General features: G+C 41.0%; 1 protein-coding gene across 1 annotated transcript in view; it reads right to left on the bottom strand.

Moving 5' to 3' along the window:
* Window positions 1-13,508, bottom strand: part of LTBP2 (latent transforming growth factor beta binding protein 2) — a 191,518-nt gene that overhangs the window by 138,076 nt on the left and 39,934 nt on the right.

Raw genomic sequence — 13,508 nt, 5'->3', positions numbered from 1 at the left:
GGCAAACAGGGTTAAGGGACTTGCTCAGGGTCACACACCTAGTAAATGTCTGAGGCCAGATTTGAACTCATAAAGATGAGTCTTCATGACTCCAGGCCTGGCTCTCTATCTACTACACCACCTGGCTGCCCTAAGAGAAACTAAGATAAGGAAACTTGGAAGATTGTGTTAATGGCAAGTCAAGCTATCCAGAGCTTTAAGGAAATCATACTATCTCCTTGAAACTGAATGATACATACACACAGACACAGAAGCAGACACACATACACACACACACACACACACACACACACACACACATACACTCACTCACTCACACTCACTCTGCATTCAATCAAGAGGCCATCTAGAGGGGGGGTTAGGCAATGGGGTTGAGTGACTTGCCCAGGGTCACACAGCTATTGTTATGTGTCTGAGGCTGGATTTGAACTCAGGTCCTCCTGACTCCAGGGCCAGTGTTCTCAGCATATATTTACTGAGAGACAATTTGGCAGTGGAAAGTGCACTGAACTGGTATGGCCTCAGCACTTGCTAGCTACAGGCCCTAGGGTAAATCACTTTACTTCTTGGGTGGAGTCTCAGTTTTCTCATCTGTAAAATGGGAATATGAATACTTGTGAGAAAAGTATATTATAGACCTCATAACACTGTCCAAATGTGAGGTATTAGACAGAGGCGTATGCTGTATAAAGATAGGAGCACCAGATATTAAGAAGACCAAAGCTCTAGTGCTGTCTCTGTGACCTATTATCATTATTGAGTGTTTCCTGATGATAGCACTATGCTAGCCATCAAGGGGGGATGCAAAGTTCTTTAAGATATGGTTGGTTCCTGTTCCCAAAGAGCTCATGAAACATGCACGTAAGCATGCTAAATGAAAGTAGTTTTGCGTTTCTGCACCACAGCTATCACAAGGAACTATATGAATAAATATTATATAAGCAGTATGGGTTTATTGAATGAGAGAGGTCATGATGGGCTAAAGAAAGGGTATTTAACCTTTTCTGTATACCTTTGACAGTCTGATGAAGCCTATGGGGATCCCTTTTCGGAATCATGTTTTTAAATGCATAAAATAAAACACATTGAGTTACAAGGGAAACCAATTATACAGAAATGCAATTATAAAAAAAAAAATTTAAACCAAGTTCACAGATTCGGGTTAAGAATCTGTGGACTAAAGTATGAAGAGAGGTTCTTCATTGAGGGGACTGGGACTTTAACTGGCCTCTGAAGGTTGAGTAGGATACACATAAAATGAGGAGAGACAAGTGAGTGCTGAAGCCAGCTTCTACGGGCTCCCAGATTGTGTCTAGTAACTAGACAGGGTACATGTCCAGTTCTATGGAAGGTGCCCAGCCTAGTAAACCTGAGGTTCTCAAATCAACTCTGTCACATAGAAAAAGTAACCATCAATACAAGTAACATCTGCTAAGGGTCAAACAATCCAGACAATGAATGCTATAAGAATCTAGAGAAGAGAGGAGTCATTGTAGGCTTTGGGGAAGGTTTCTTAGAGGAGATGGAACTTAAGGTAGGCTCAGCTCCAACAATCCTCATCTTATGAAGGCCCATTGAAACCCATCCCGCCATCACATAAGTGCCTCTTCAGTCCCCGTCATACCCACCCTGACGTGGGCAGAGTGCTTCCCTTAGTGCCCATTAGGTACATTCTTTAAGCTCATGGCAAAACCACTATTAGAGCTGTTCCCGTTTTGCCCAAGAAAGGACTACAGAAAAAACAGCAGCACAATCCCTAGATGTGTTTGCCCTGCTGCTGGTACCTGCCTAGACGAGCCTGGCACAGAAAAAAGTGGACAAGGAACACAGCCAGAGACGCACCCAAGCACTGGCAAGGGCCTTGACAGCCTGAATGCTCTCCCTCCAGGGCAGGAAGATAATCCTTTGTGGTTGGAAATTCAACATGGGGCTATTATCCAGAACTATGCCTTTTTCAAAATGTGTGTTGGTGTTGAGAGGGTGGGAGAGAGAGAGAATGAGAGGAGAAGAGGAGGGAGCCAGTGACTAGGGCCTTGGAAATCCTCATTAAGCGATGCCAAAGAATGGACTGTTCTTTGTAAAATGAGTTTGTTTAGGTGGTCTCTCCAATCTCTTCTAATTCCAAAAAACTTTGATGCTGTGACTCCCATGCCAAAGAAAAGAATGTCTTTGTGATGGAAAGGAAGATGGGTTTTTGGTCATAGATGCTATGAGAATTTGTTTTCCCTATTTATGTATATTTGTTGCAAAGGTTTTGTTTTTCCTTTTGAATTCAAGAGAGATGGGAGGAAGAAAAAAAATAAATGCTTGTTAATTTAAAAAGAAACAAAAGAGAGAAAAATTTGAAAGAAAGGAAGTAACTGATTTTGTAGAAAATTTGGAGGGGATGGCATTTGAAATCTCACACCCACACCCACCCACCCACACACACACACACACAAACACACACACACACACACACACACACACACCACGAGATCATGAGATTCCTTTGAACATCAGGAGTTCTGATGAAGTATGTCAAGGAAAAAAGGCTGGGAGGGGCAGAGGTTAGAGCTGAGGAGGGAGTTGTTCACTGATAAATGCTTTATTGAGTTTCATCAAATTCTTCCTCTACCATGTTACTGGGTGGGACACAGGGAGAGTCACTCTGACCAAGACAGGCCCCAGAGACCAATAGTCTCACTGCCTTAGCCTTCTCAGCAACAGTGATGTTCTGGTAGCTCTAAACCAAAAGCCACCACCCATTACCACCAAACTCCATCATGCAATGAGAAGTCTAGACATTAGGCTCCACGGTCTACTAAAAGTCGACCGATTGTCTACTAGAAGTCGAATATAGACCCAGTTAGCTGATGACTTTGCCTGCCTTTCTGCTTCCGCTTGGCTGAATGCCTCTGTGCAGGCTGTCACCACGACTAGAATTCCCTCCTTCCTCACCTCTTTCTCTTAGAATCCTTAGCTTCCTTCGAAGCCCAGGCCAAGGGCCACCACCTACATTAATCAATCAGACATATACTGGATTAAGCCCAACTGTGTGCCAGGCATACAGACAAAAAGAAACAAGTCCCTGCCCAGACATGAAGCCTTCCTCAATTCTCCTGGCTAATGATGTCTTGGTCCCTGAAATTACTTGTACTTACTTTGCATAAATTTTTACTTTTATGCACATACGTTATTTCTCCTAATATAAGCTCCTTAAGGTCAAGGGATTATTCTTCTATTCCCAGGGGCCGAGCATAAAGCCAGTGATTAATAAATGCTTGACTGATTGATTGGCAATGAGATTGTGATGGTGAGTTTTTCATGACATCAGGGAGGTGATGCCATCACTTGCAAATGATTGGATTTGAGTGAGGCAAGGCTGTACAAAATCACCAGCCTCATTTTCTCCTCCAGAGCCATCTGAGTCCAGCGGCCAAACATAGTTCAGGACAACTGGAGATGGCCCCCTGGCAATGAGCGCAGATTAGGCCAAGTCCCATACTGCCAGGCCACTAGGTAGAGTTTCTAGTCAATGATTCCCCCCTTCCCAGCCCAGGAGAATAATTCTTCCAACCTAGGTTTACATAGCATTATAAGGTTTACAAAGCACTTGATATACATTGTCTGATCTTCACAACTCTGAAAAGTATCATTTGGTAGATGAGAAAGTTATGGAAAGAGCGATATACTTGGATTCAGAGGACCTGGACTTCAAATACTAGCTCTACCACTTACTGCCCATATGACCTTGGGCAAGTCACAACCTCTCTGGGCCTCAGTTTCCTCATCTGTAAAAAATTCCTTTTCACACTCGATGTTGTCGTTTGTCCTTCATTCTCAAAGAGGACCATGACATCAGGGAGGTGATACCATGACATGCAAATGAATCAGATTTAAGTGAGGGAGGGCTGACAGGGGTTGACTCTCTGGGAGGAGGGAGGAAAACAGACAGGCAGGGATGTGCTGGTAAATGTTCAACAACTGGCTGGGACATACTTTGTTATTGTTGTTGTTGTTGTTGTTTTTTGATGAGGCAGTTGGGGTTAAGTGACTTGCCCAGAGTCACACAGCTAGTAAATGTTATGTGTCTGAGGCCAGATTTGAACTCAGGTCCTCCTGACTACAGGGCTGGTTACTCTATCCACTATGCCACCTACCTGCCCCTAACACAGGACACACTTTTAAGTTTAATTTGAGTTATTAACATTTTTCCATCATCATTATTATCACTAACATTTACTACATGCCAGTCACCGTGCTAAGGGCTTCACAATTCTCCATCGCTTTCTCAAATTTCCTACAAAATCACTTTTCCTTTCTTTTGAAAATTTTTCTTTTTCATTTCTTTTTAAATTAGTAAGCATTTGTTTTTCTCCCTCCAATATCTCTTGAATTTAAAAGGAAAAAAGAACTTGTAACAAATACGTATCATTAAACAAAAATTAACTTGTTTTGACTATCAACAGAACCGTAAATCAAGCTCCGATTTGTAGCATTTGCAGATTTCTAAATGCTCCAGCTGAAAATTTAACAATCAGCTCTCAGAGGCCAGGATGACACAGCTGGAGGAAATTTCCCAGAAAGGAATTTAATTGATGAAAAAAGAGAAGCTATAAATAAAAATTTTGATTTTGAAAAAGAGAGGGTTGGACTAAATGATTTCACAGGTTCTGTTCGGCTCCAAATCTACAATCCTGAGGCACAGGGAAGTTAAGTCCAAATCCAAAATGCTAGCACATTTACGAACCAGGGACTGGAGCCCAGGGATTCTGGCATCCAGTGAAGAGCCCTTTCTACCAGCCTACTTTGCTTCTCAAAGATTAAACCTGACTGGGTTCTGAGGGTCCTCCCGTTTTAACTTCAGAAAGAGCTATAGAAGCTTCTCCTCCCTACCTATTTCCCAAGGGGGAGGCCCTGCTGGGCAGCTTGTCAGGACCTCAGGAACACTGAGTCTTCAAGACACTATGTCTGTCAAAAAGAAGGCCATTCGAGTGAATCTCAGCGTTGAGACTCACATCAGAGAGTGCTGACGCCTCTCATGCGTACTACATGTCTCTAGCCAGACCAGGCAAGTGATCCAGAGGCAGGAGAAGAGAATGCTTATGCATCCCAGACAAGCTGAGGGGACCAGAGATGGGGCAAGCGCTGAAGACTTTGATTTGTAGCCTTCGTTTTGCAAGCAGTAGGATTTTTTTTCTTTTCTAAAATATTCAACTTCCTTGAATTTTATACCTTTTATAAATAATTTTTTTTAAGGAAAAATAAAAAAACCCACAGAATGCCTATAACAGCTACTCACTTCCACAATGAATCACTAACACAAAACCACAGCTATGTAGCTAACAAAGGAACTATGTGTTTTCACATTTCATTATTGGAAATCATTTAGCAATTTGAACTATGTCATCTGAAGACAGACACACACACACACACACACACACACACACACACACACACACACACATACTTCTTAAAGGCCTCATTAGCCAACCTGATCGATGCAAATATTAGAAAGGACTTTACAGATCATCTGGTCCAGCTTCCCTATTTTACAGAAAAGGAAACTGAGGCTTGGAAAGCACATTGCTTTGTAATAACTGTGACCATCACTTTATGTCTGCTTTTACTTTCCAGTGCTTTTCAAGAAAACTTTCTCATGAGACTGTCCTTTTTTTTTTTCATTTTGGTTCCATCCAAAGAGTAATTTCTTGAAAAATGCTGAGACATTATTTCAGCTGATTTTTTTTTTCATTTAGAAGGGAGTGGAATAGGAGGCAGGAGAACACTTTTCATTTTCAAGGATTGTTCAAGCTTGGATTAGTGTTTTTCCTAATACACTTAGTTGTAGTATAGTCTCTCATCTTAGGATCTCAAAGCACCTTACTGATGGTGTAATGCTAATTAACTGATACTAGATTTAAGGTGTGGACAACTGGGTGAGGGGGAACCATTGAGCCCCATTAATCAGAAATTTTCTTTGTGCCATGGACAAGAATTAAGGTAACTGATAAAAGTTTTAAAATCTTGAGCTTTAGAGAATAGTTCAAAAATAATTATAATAGATAAATATATATAGTGTGTGTATATGTATGTATACATACACAAAGAGTGAGAAAGAGAAAGAGAGAGAGAGAGAGAGAGAGAGAGAGAGAGAGAGAGAGAGAGAGAGAGAGAGAGAGAGTCAGAGAGTCAGAGAGAGAAAGAGAGAGAGAGTCAGAGAGAGAGAGAGAGAGAGAGAGAGTCAGAGAGAGAGAGAGAGAGAGAACGGTTAGAAAACTCTCCGTTCAGATTCTGTGGCTTGTTCTTCCAAAAACATCTCCTCACTTCTTTCCTGCCTCTCCCAGACAACCTCTACCTCCAAGAGCTATGTTCAGAGAGCTGACACTGAGCTCAGCCCAAACTGGACAGGACTTGCTCAAAGGCATTAGAAAAATAACTTTGACTTCCTTTGCATCTTGCTGGCCTCTCACTACCACTCCACTCCTCTTTTTTTCTTTTCAACAAAAATCTGAGCAGATTAAGATCAACAGTTAGACAAAAAAAAGTTAAGTGCAGTCTTAAACTTGAACGGTTTTGGCTTTTGTTAGATGTGCCAATGTTAGTATTCTAATGACACCCCCGAGGCCTCTCAGTGCCCTTCAACAAAAACATCAATGTTTAGAAACAAAAAAAGCAATGCTACATTTCTGTCTTAACATTCTAGAGCAGGATTCTATTCTGGCCATAGGCTCTGATCATACGCTAACACTAATCTCACCCATAAGGCAGGGGTCCTTGATCTGGGGTCTAGGAACTCTAAAAATAATTTTTTGTTAACTGTGTTTCAATATAGTTGTTCTCCTTTGTAATCTTACATCTTTTGTTCTACATATTTAAAACCATGGTTCTGAGAAGGGGTCCATAGGCTTTCCCAGAGTGCCCAAAGTGTCAATGAAACAAAAAATATTAAGAACACAGGCCCTAAAGTGACCCCCACCCTAAACATATCCTTTAATCATTCCTCAATACAACCTCCAATCCTAAACCTAGTTTTATTATAGCCACAGCATGATTTTAACAAAGTCCTAATTCTTCCAAAGCACATCCCTAATTTTAATACAACACTAAATGAACTTTAAATCAAATCATAACCTTAACTCCAATTCTACCTTAACCACAAACCTAATTTAACTATAACCAAAACCCTAATCTTATTGCAAACCTTCCCCTTAACCACAGTCTTACTGTAACCATAGCTATAACCTCATCATAACCAAAACCCTAATTATAACCTTTAAGGCAATCCTAACCAAAGTTTTTACCATAATAATTTTCTTTTCAATTCAACAAACATATATTAAATACCTACTTTGCAATTCAATGAACATTTATTAAATACCTGCTGTATGCAGAGCACACAGGAGAGATACAACATATAGATAAAATATGATTGCTCTTTCACAGAGTTTCCAGTCCAAGAGTAAGAAACAAACACAGACAAATAAAATGCAAAATATTTCTTAGAGGTTGTAATACTAAAGCTAGAAGGGACCTAAAAAGCCATCTAATTCAATCCTTTCATTTTACTGGTAAAGAAACTAAGGCCCAGGGATATTAAGTGACTCACCCATAAAGGCAGTGTCCCTGTCAAGTCAACAAGCATTTATTAAGTACCTATTGTATGCCAGGCATTGTGCTTAACACAAATGGTATAAGAAAAGGCAAGAAAAGTCCCTACCCTCAATAAGCTCACAATCTAATATGTGAGATAACAGGCAAACAGTTTGTAAAAACAAGACATATGCCAGATAAATTGGAGGTAATCTTGGAGAGAACGTACAAGCATTAAGAAGGACTTGGGAAGACTTCTTGACGTGTTCGTTTAGCTGAAACTTGAAGTCAAGGAAGACAGAAGGTGGAACTGAGGAAAGAAAGCCTTCCAGACCTGGGCGACAGCCAATGAAAACGCATGGCACTGTCGGAAGGAATGTCTTGGTAAGGAGCTCAGTGTTGCAGGATCATAGGATAGTTGTAGGCGAGTAAGATGTAAAAAGATTGGAAAGGTATGGAAGGGACAGGTTATGAAACAGTATAAAATCCAAACAGAGGATTTGATTATATTTGATCCTGGAGGCAATAGGAAGCCATCGGAATTTACAGAATGGGGATCAGGAGGGTGGTGACATGGTCAGACCTATGCAGGATTTGAACCCAGGTCCTCTGCTCTTACTATTATGTGATTTAAAAAAAAAAAGATTAGACAAGTACAGAAAAATGTACTATAGAAAGTTTACTTTTCATCTCATCCTATCTGTAGCCCCAACCACAACCCTCACTCAGTGTGTTTCTGTTCCTCTTCCACTATGTACCCTCAACTATTCCAATCCTAAGTCTTACTTTTCTAGATCTGTCTCCCCACCTTCAAATGGAGGACTGAATTAGATAATCTCCAAGGTTCCTTCCAGTTTTTATTCTGGAATTGCTCATTTTTTCAACTTTTTTTCCCCTTTTAAAAATACAGACTTTTTTCCCTCTCCCCCACCCCAAAGAAAAAGTTATTTGTCATATGGAATAGTTCTTGGGGAGGGAGAAGGATGGAATACTATGGTTACTATGGTGATGTAAGAAATAGTAAACATATATATGTAAGCATATAGGTATACATATATACATACACATATACATTCACGTGCATGTGCACACGTGCACACACACACACACACACATAATTTCGGGTCATGGCCCCTACTAAGTTTGTTGCTTTCAGCTACCCCATCTTTCTGTTGTTGTTTCTAATCAAGCCCCCCCCTTTTTTTATTCTCTGTGCAGATAGCCAGCAAGACACAGAAGTCTAGTATGGAACGGTATACTTTATAGGCTCTGGGTTTCAGCAAACCTGTGAGCCTCAGAGAAGGGAGAGGGAGAGAAGAAATGCTACTATTCAGTGAGGGAAAGGGGAAGGTGTTGATTGCCCCAGCATATCCATAGTAATATTTAGGGATGCCAGGGAGCAGGAAGGCTGCTAAGGTATTGCTCTCTTGTTGAAGGCAAAGATTGGCTTTTACTTGGAGGGTAACATGAACCAACATGTTATTAGGTGTGGAGAGAGCATTCGCTTGGAGGTGGAGGATGGGTGAATGCTGCCAAAGAGATCCAAAGGCTGGGAGATATGGAGATCTGAGGCACCTGTTGTGTTGGTCTTTCTTCTCCTTCCCTTCTGTTATTATCATGGTAGTGATAACAAGGGTTCATGAGTCTTATTCCTCTAGTGTCCCTATATACAGTATGTACCAGTAAGTAATGGTAGAAATATGAAATGATAGCCAGCCTACTGTCTCCAGAGAACATAACATTAACACCATGCCTTAGAAATCTCTTTGCTGTAGTTTGAACCTCCTAGAACAAACTCGCATCCTCTGGGAAGATGCCTGAAATTACGATAAACTCCTGGCAGTCTTGAGAATGAGATGATCCAGATCCTTCAAGGACAAGATGAAAAGAGATTGACCTTGAAGTGGGTAGAGAGATCAAAGACAAGGTAGGAATGAATCCTTTGACATTTTCTTTCCTTTGATTCTAGAAGAGAGGTATAGCTCTGTCCTGCAGGTGGGAGTGAGAAGGCCTTTGCAGTCACTCCCTCTATGGGTTGTCAACTCCAGCTCTGAAGATTGTAGCTTCAGCTATTCCCAAGACAAGTACTATGGGAGCAACATATGTTTGCCAATCGACCAGATGTGCAAACAGGAGGGTTGTAGGGTCTAACACACAGGGGAGAAAGCAGTGTTTAACCCCTACCTTCTGTCCTGTCCTGTCTGAAAACATGAGCTCTGAGTTCCTTTTGTCCCTCCCAACGGTGGCCTGACAGCTGACCAGTCTAAATGAGCTAAGCCTTTACTGGGCCCCAACCAATTCCATTTCCAGGAAAAACTAGAATTGACCTTCTGGAAGTAGACACAGCTGGGAAGGACCAGCTTGTTTGTTCCCACTATATTAGAACACCCAGTATGTAGTAAAACTCAAGGTCATTGTCCTCCCAGGATGAAAACAAGCTGGAGTAAAGCTAGGCAGTAGTAGAAATGTTAGCTGCCTTCTGGTCAGCAAAGGAACAGCTCAATTCCAACATCAAATGCCATGCTATGCAATTCCATTTCTTCCCTTCCCTTGCCTATATCCCTTCCCTATGGTTCTTCCTTCCTTCTCTTCCCTTCCCTATTGTCCTTCCTTATTTCCCTTCCCTTCCCTACTGTCCTTCCCTATTTCCTTTCTCTTCCCTTTCCCCTTCCCTTCTTTTCCTTTCTTTTCTCCTCATATAATGCAGCTAACGTATACAAGAAGAGTAAGAAAAGACTCAGTTTTCCATAATGCTCTCTGCCCAAAGTATAGGTTGCTTTCCCATGATGCCCTGGGCCCAAAGTACCAGTGCTGGCTGGAGAAAGTAAAAGGGAGAAAGAAAGAGGTAGACCAGCAAAGATGTTAGCATAAGAGGAAGCAGTACAAGCCAGCTGTCTCCCATGATTACTTCAACAAAGATTTAAGAAAAGAGCCAGATCAAGCAATGATCAGGAAATCAAAGGTGAGTCATTTTTCGAGCACGAATTCAGCCTACAAGCAAGTGACAAGGACAAGAACTTTGAAACAGGGGTGAGCCAGTAGCTTCATTCCCCAACTGACCCAGGAGCAGAATCATGAACCCATGGGCACAGAACAGGTGTGAGCCAATAGCTTTGACCTTTAACCAGGACCTCAGACGAGGCCCAAGAAAGAGTGTCAAGGGCAAGGGGTGTAAACCAGAGATCATCCTACAGCCATGTCACTCTAAGCCTACAGAGACTTCTAGCTACGTGACAAGGACCAGGGCCAGGAACTGTATACTCAAACTTCACCTTAGGGGAAGCCAGAAATTGTGTTACTTAGATCCATACTAGGGTCTGAAGCCTGCAATGTGGTCTTGGCCACTTATAGACGAGCTGATTCAGATTCTCTAAGGGAGACTCAGAAATAAGCTAAAATCAAATGTTCCCAGATAGTGAGAAACAGACTCCTCGGCTGAGGGCAAAACACAAGTTACCAATGGAATTAGAGAGAGGTTGCTCAAGATCAAACCTCCCTGAAGCCTCGGTTCTTAATGCTTGGTCATCTAGAGAAATAGCCTCATCACATTTTAGATCTGGGAGGGATAATTTAGTCCAACTCCCTAATTTTACAGATGAAGAACCAAAGCCCAGAAAGATAAAATGACTTCACAAGACAAGTCTCTTGTCTCTCTGCTTGGCCAAGAGGGGAAATTGAAACTCATCATTGTTTCCCTCTAAAAGGTCTTGGAATTTTCTAGGCCAGAGGCAGAGAAATGTGAACATCTCTGCTTTGCTATCTCTACTCTAATAGATGAACTTCCCAGTGCCTTCTGGTGAGGGGGGTGACCACAACTGCGGAAGAGTCCTCCATTTAGATTCAGACACAGAGAGGGGATATTTCTGGATAGCTAAACTTTCAAATTATTTATATTTGCCTCTCCTCTCTTCACCTCTCCTCTCCTCTCCTCTCCTGTCCTTAGATCTCCAGGCAGGTAATCCTGGGGGAAGAGAGAGTGGGAAGTAGTGGATCCGAAGCTCAGAGACAGATATACCCTCCAGTTCCAGTTGAAATCAAAAGCTCTGATACTTCAGACTTAGGAAAAGAAAACTATTTAGTCAGACCTGCATGTGGAACTCTACCTTCTTACCAGTTGACCCCAAATCTATACCAATAATATTATGTCTGCCGGTGTTAAGGTCTTCTAAAACCTGGAAGAAACCTGATGCCGGGGACGAGACCTCTCTTCCCAAGAGCTATAGCTCCCTTACTCAATGATTCTCATTCATTTAAAAAAAAAAACCAAACCTTTTATTTTATTTTACTTTAAAAATAAAAAAAACAAACACTTACAACAAATATATGTAATCAAAACAAATTCCTGCATTGACTATGACCAAAAATGTATGTCTCATTTTGCCTCTTGAGGCCATCACACCTCTGTGTGTATGAGTACTATGTTTGTTTGTGTATGGGTATTATGTTTCATCACTGGTCCTCTGGAATTGTAGTTAATCATTGCACTGATCAGAGTTCTTTCTTTCATAGTTGTTTGTCTTTACAATATTGTTATTGTTATTGTAGGAATTATTCTTCTGTCCTGTTTACTATGTCACTATGTCACTATGCATCGGTTCGTATAAGTGTGCCCAAGTTTCTCCACGACCATTCCTTCCTTTGATGAACCAATTCTTCAGGATTAAATCATTTAGTCTCTATTAAAATTGGAATCATTATTCAATGTCCTTTATTGATTATGGGAGCTTTTTTATTGTTTTATGGTCGGTAAAGGATATATTCAATATTTCTGTTTTCTTCATTTGTCTATGAGGTTTTTACACCCCAGCACGTGGACAGTTTTTTAAAAGATGCCATGAACAGCTAAGAAATATGTATATTCCTTTCTATTCCCACACTATCCCATCTCTCTTCACCTTTCCCAGGTCCTTATGGATTCTTACCTTTTCTTTCTCTCCTCTTAATTTCTCCTTTAAGATCCACCCTCCAAACTTGAAAGTTATTTTGTTTGTGCCTATTTCCTCTCTAACTTATCCTTCCTTTTAGTCCTCCCTAACTCTGGACCTGTCCTCTTATTGAGCTGAGTATATTTCTATACAAAACTCTCTGTATATATATGTATATGCTCAACTCTCCTTTGTCTAGTTCAGATAAGAGTAAGGTTTATGTGATACCCACTCCCCCATTTCTCCCTCTGTGTTTGTAAACTCTTCTTCTCACACACTGAATTGTGGCAAATACTAAGTTCTTTTCCATTCTTCCTCCTTCTGCTTTAGTATATTCCTTTTCCCCTCCCTTTTCTTTCATCTCTTAAGATGATCAAAATAGAACAAAACCACCCACTGGTCCTGTGTTTGTCTTATTTAACTCCTTCTATAATCCTTCCAGAAGTGGGGGGTAGTTAGGTGGCTCAGAGGATAGAGTCAGGAAGACTTGAGTTCGTATTCAGCCTCAGACACTTACTAGCTGTGTGACCCTAGGCAAGTCACTTAATCTCTGTTTGCCTTAATCCACCAGAGAAGGAAATGACAAACTACTCCTGTTATCTTTGCCAAGAATGGACAGTATGGTCTGTGGGGTTAGGAAGAGTCAGACATGGCTGAACAACAATGACCCTTCAAGACATTGGACTTCTGAAGAGATAGCTATCCACTTTTCTCTTTTAGTTCTCTTAAAATGTAAGCATCATTTAGCCTCTTCCATTTTCTTGATTGTATTTCATTTTCTAGGTTTCCATTGATGCCTTTATTTGCATTTAAAGTATCTACTAATTTCTGATCTTATCATCAAATATTCTTAAAAATCTTCTATTCCATTCCCTCGTAGAATTATATTGAGTCTTGTAAGGGCAAGTTGTTTTCGGTTGCAAAACTATCTTCTGTCTTCTGAAATATCATGTTACAAGATTTTCTCTCCTTCAGTGTAGCTACAGCATAGTCTTCTGTGATCCTGAT

The sequence above is a fragment of the Phascolarctos cinereus genome, unplaced genomic scaffold (assembly GCF_003287225.1).
Source record: "Phascolarctos cinereus isolate Bilbo 61053 unplaced genomic scaffold, phaCin_HiC Scaffold_3;HRSCAF=262, whole genome shotgun sequence".
Lineage (NCBI taxonomy): Eukaryota > Metazoa > Chordata > Mammalia > Diprotodontia > Phascolarctidae > Phascolarctos > Phascolarctos cinereus.
This window is presented reverse-complemented; position numbering and strand designations above follow the sequence as displayed.